Genomic DNA, 5,871 nt, shown 5'->3' on the forward strand with positions numbered 1-5,871 from the left:
AATATGTCCACATCTCATTCCCAAAGTCTCAAAAAATGAAAAGAGCTCTTCAGCCCATTGCTCATGAATGTAATCAACTAGGTCTAACCCTCACAAAACTAAGGCAATGGACATTACATATACAGAACCTCCACTTCCTCTCTTTCTGGATAATAATCCCATAAAATGGGTCCCAAATTTCATTTGCTTAGGAGTTAATATCAACTATCAATTGTACTCCCATACTCAAGTTAAGTTACTTAAACAAAAAGTTAATTCACGTTTTGCTGCGATGAAAAGAATTACATCACTATCTAAAGGAGCTTCTTACCATTTATTGAGAAGATTCTATGTGCAAACTGTAAGATCACTGGTTGAATATGCTGCCATTGTTCTCACTTCCCTCCCCACTATTATCCTTTCTTTGCTTGATGTAATTCAAAATAAGGCCATGCACTTCATTACAGGTGCCCCTTTATGGACAAGACTTCATCTTCTCAGGCAAGAGACAGAGCTGTTATCTCTTGCAGATAGAATCAATATTCGCCTCGGTTGTATAATAATAAAAACATTGAAAAACAACAGGAACTGCCACTTAAAACAAAAGTAAAAGCACTCATTAATTTGCATGAAGACCTTGAACCCCAAAAACATTATATTGGAAATCTCATTCAAATACTTAAAAAGTTAAATATTCAACAGATTATAATTGATACTAAACATGATAGATTTAATCAACATTATGTCAATCCAACACCCTGCACCCCTGATCCAATTAAGGTTAACTGCACTGTTCTTCCAGCTTTTAAAGCTCAATGCTTCCCTCAAAAAATTAAAGATGCTGCTTTAGAATCAATCAATAGTACAAGTTTCACTAATGTCTATTTCACTGACAGCTCTGTTGACAGGAATATAAATTCTGCAGGTTCAGCTGTGTTTTCCAGCACTTTTTCCGGTAGCTAGAAGCTCTGACGGCGCTTCTATCCTTCAGGCAGAACTCTGCTATTGCAATAGCCCTGGAAGACCCACTTTATAAAATTGGTAACACTACTGTTCACACCGACTCTAGGGGAGCCATTCAGGCTATTAGAAATCGTAAAAAAAATGAAAAAGTCCTCCTAAATACTAGTATTAGAGCCGTTGCTGCAACCCATGCGGAAAGGAAGAGAGAAATTGCTCTTAATTGGATCCCAAGCCATATAGGTATTCATGGAAATGAGGCAAATCGTCTTGCTAATAATGCTTTAAGGTGTATCACGGTAAGCACGTTGTTACGACCTTCTCTCAAACAAATTAAAAAGTAAATGTCTGACTATTGTCACTTCAAAAGAAAAGTCCTATTCAACACGTGTGTCATGATGGTTCTCGTTCTGCTAGGTGGTACACCGAGGTTACAAATTTATGCCCCCATATGCCTATTTCTTCAAAAAGAACAATCTCCGTCATCATCCACAGATTAAGACTGGGCTACCTCTGCAGCTGGGAGATCATTAACATCGAAAATTGTCCAGGCAATTATTGTAACCTACCCACAGGAGCTGGACCCTTGTCACACTACCTTCTTTTTTGCAGAAACCTTAACCACCCCTCTTCAATCCATAACACTCCCTCCCCCTTACACAGCTGAACAAGTCACTAAACATATACTAGAAAACACAGAGTTTCAGCCTTCCTTTGCTCTTATCCTCCTCCCAGATAACTTCCAAAAAAATGTAAAACACATTAAAATTTAGTTAAATCCTGCTCCTCTAAAATGTATATTTGATTTGACATTAATAACAATTTTGTCCTATATATAGGCCTATTGTAAATAGCTATATACACAAACACTAACCTAGGCCTAGATTAAAGTCTCAGGATTTACACTCGACGTTTCACTTACTCTACGCTAAACCTATCCTTATATTCCTAATCCCGTTCCCTCCCTCTCCTGTGTACAAAATAATCTTTAATCAATAACTTTAATGTTAAAAATACGACATAACTAAAATCCCCTCAGATATTACACCTGCAAACCCAAAACTTTACGTAGTCAAGGATCTCCTCATTCACTGTCAGATGCCACACAAACTTATTACTTTTACTTGCTTAAATGGTATACTTATCTCTTGTACAATCGTTACATAAGGTCATTCATATTACCATCCGGAACCTATCTCCTATCCGCAGGGATAGTAATCCTACTCCAAACAGCTCTACAGTCTACAAATGTGCAGTCACAGAATCATGGAAAACAAGCAAACATTGACATGAGAGATCACGTTTCTAAATCATTTGCTCGCTTCACACATCTATCCTCTCTATCTTCCCCAAAACTATCCCACACAGCGCCTCTATCACTTTCACAAACGCAAACCCAGAAATCAAGGAAGTGTAACTATTCTCGTTCCGAACCAATCCCCCTATCCAGTACGGATAGCAAACCTACCCCATACAGTTCCCCTTCCCACCCAAATACAAGTTTCACCTTCACAGTCTACAGAAGGGCAAAGTCACAAAATCATGGAAACAAAAAACCTAATTTGACATGAGGGATCGCATTTTCTAGATCCCCGAACACTGCCACACACCAAATTCTCTCTATCCTTCCCCACCCTACCCTACAAGGTTTGTTCTCTCCCTTTCACACAAACCCTGAAATCAGGGTAAGTATAGCATATATTGGGAGGGAAACTGAAGTTTTTCTCACAATATAAATTTTAATCCCTTCCTAAATCTACTATGCTTAATCTATAGATACCTTTCCTATTTATACTAAAATCCATTTTCACTTCGTAATCCCAGTGTGCTCCTTTTGCATTAACATGTATAACAATATTAACATATCGATATTCAAGTTAAAACAAAATCTGCGTAGATAACTCACGACTTGAAAATCTCCTATTCTTAAGCGAATCGTATTCGTTCGCCTCCCCTACCCTACTCTCGTCCCAGAACACCATACTCCCTCCCAAGACGGAATAACATATGGTGTGATCCCCGAGAGATCCAATCGCTAATTTTCCTCTCGAGTGACGTCACTGGAGCTCATAGACCGAGCGATGGATGCACTTGTCAGTGTCATTGTTGCACCCCACAATAATTATGGGTGTGCATTCCATATTAAGTGCACTATCATAGTAGTTCCAGACAGAGAGGGATTTGTTTTCACAGGTTCCCAAGACCACAAGGTGTCCAAAAGTATGGATCAATGCATGTAAAAGAAAAGATAGCAATAAATGTTAATGATGCCAGGATTTTTTTTCTCTATTTCTGGACAAAACATTACGAAAGAAATCTTCAACATGAACTGCTGCTGCCACAACTTTACCAGAGAAGTTACCACAGATTAAAAGAAAATCGCAGTTAACCCTCTTTAAATTTACCGGTTAAGAACGTAAGTCAGGTATGGTTCCACAAGTTGTTCACAATCTCATTAGTTCAGTTATTAGTGACAGCTTCAGTTTATAAGTAGCCTGGACTAAATTCTTAAAATGATGTACAAAATTAGAAAAGGCCTATCCTATGTAATATATGAAGAAATTATCGGACAAAGGCTATCCATTTTTTTCATATTTTCTTTTTATGAATGTAAAGTTGATCGAGCTGATTATTAGGCCTATACGTAGTGACCTAGTTCTGAGTAGTCTTCCTCTGCAGACAACAATTAAAAATATTTCTTTTATTAAAAAACAAACACTAAGGGATAACGTGTGGTCGGAGCGTTGAATGTTGTAATAAAACTGTATTTGTCTAATTCTATTGAGCCATCATTTATGTATTGGACAACTGTGTTGTTATCGTATTTTTCTGTAAATAGATATTTAATGGTATGGCTTTCAAAAATCATTTTCTTGATGGATTCATTAGATGCAGATTTAGGAGGGTTTGCTGAATTGATAGAGGTATAGAGCTTAAGACCAATTTTAGGTTTTGATTGTTTCATTGGGGAAGGGGAGGGAGAGCACTGGTTCCTTGCAGTTCAATGTCTGCAGGTTCAGATGTTGAGGTGGACGGCTGTGGCTGTTTCTTAGCAGGATTTGCAGGCTCTGAGATATCAGAATCTGCGTCACTCAGTACCCTTTTCCTGTTGATCTCCTCGGTATCCATTGCATCATTTATTGTCACAGATTGTTGAGGGTTATTATTTGCATTGTCAGATTTCAACATAGCTGATACTTTATTGGCTATTTTGATAGCCTCTGTAGGTATTTTGACCAGTGGGAGTCCATTGGCTTTATAGAAAGCATCAACCATTGACTGGAAAGTCCCTGGCTCGACTGCTTTGCTAAGGTTAGCCATGATCAATGCAGTGTTCATTACCGTTTATTGTTGTAGAGTAATGCTGTCAAATATAAGATTAAAGATAAAGATGTTAGTTATCACTTTATAAGAGACAGTGACTTATGACTGACTAAGCCCTATCCTATGTAGGCATTACTGAAGGAGTAGGAGCCTAAACAGTGCAGCAATACCCAGTGGCCCCAGAGAGTTTTAAGACCACAACGGCAACTCAGGGGGAAAAGGGCTACTGATGGTTAGTAGTTAGGGTTGAAGTTCAAGGAGGAGAGAGACAGTAAAGTGATACTCGAGAGTAAGGGGGTAGGAGGGGGCAGGGAGGGGAGGATAAGGATGAGGGGTTAGGTTGAGTGGCAACAAGGGAGCTATCACTTGAGCGCTGCTGGAGTCAATGTTGGATCCAAGCTTGTTCTGAGCTGCTATGATGGCTGCTAGGAGGGAGCTGGGAGGGGTCCAATCAGGCTGAAGTCCAGGAGCAGAATGAGTGATGATGTGATCAATGATGAAAACTGAATGATGTGTGCCATGCAATTCCTGGCTATTTATACCCTCCTATGTGACGTCAGACGCACCCCCTTTTCTCATTGGTTACTCGCCACAACTCACAAGCCGTTTCTCAAAACACGAAGCTCAACTTACTAAAAAATTTCCAAGAAAATCAATAACACCAAATCACAAACCACAAATACAAACAAACACACCCACAACCTTGCACAAAGAATTTACAAAATCACCAAACATAATCAACACCAACACACAAATTCCTGCTGAGGGATTTAGGCATGTTATGGGGGAGGATATTAGTAACCAGAACGGGAACCCTCATGCAATACTTGACAAATTAAACATTTCTAACATCACAATAGTCAGACATTAACTTTTTGATATGTGAGAGAGAGGGTCTGCATGCTCTGCTTACAGTGGGACACCTCATAGCACTACTAATGAGGCGGTCAGCTTCATCATTTCCATGAATACCTACGTGACTTGGAATCCAGTTGAGGGTAATTCTCCTGTTCCTCTGAACATGGGCTGTAGCCATAGCCTTTATGCTGCTAATCAAAAATATTTTCGTGAAATTTACGGTTTACAATACTCTGAATGACACCTCTTGAGTTGGTGTGTATAGTAGTATGCACCTCTTGAGTCGTGTATAGTAGTATGACCAAATTTTGAAAGAGAATTCTCCGATGCCTTTGCAATAGCAGAGTTTTGCCTGTAGAATGGAAGCATGGTCTGAGAGCCTCCAGCTACTAGAAAAGGTGCTGGAGAATACAGCAGAACCAGCAGCAGGTAAATTCATGTCTACTGAGCCGTCTGTGAAATAAGCATTAGTAGCACTGGTACTGGTAATGGAAGCCAAAGCTGCAGTCTTTAACTGCTGAGAACATTGAGATTTAATTGCTGGAAGAACAGTATTAACTTCAACGGGATCAGGGCTCCAGGGTGCTAATTCCTAGAATGTTCCATTGCAAAACATTGATATAGTTTTTCTCCTGTGGTAGGGGGGAAGGGGGTAAACTCATATCACTGTCAGAGTCCGAGAATTTAAGATAGGAGGGCAAGAGAAAGTGTGTCACAGATGAAACTTATGGCAGACTTGAGGGCCTCATC

The sequence above is a fragment of the Palaemon carinicauda genome, chromosome 22 (genome assembly GCF_036898095.1).
Source record: "Palaemon carinicauda isolate YSFRI2023 chromosome 22, ASM3689809v2, whole genome shotgun sequence".
Taxonomy (NCBI): domain Eukaryota; kingdom Metazoa; phylum Arthropoda; class Malacostraca; order Decapoda; family Palaemonidae; genus Palaemon; species Palaemon carinicauda.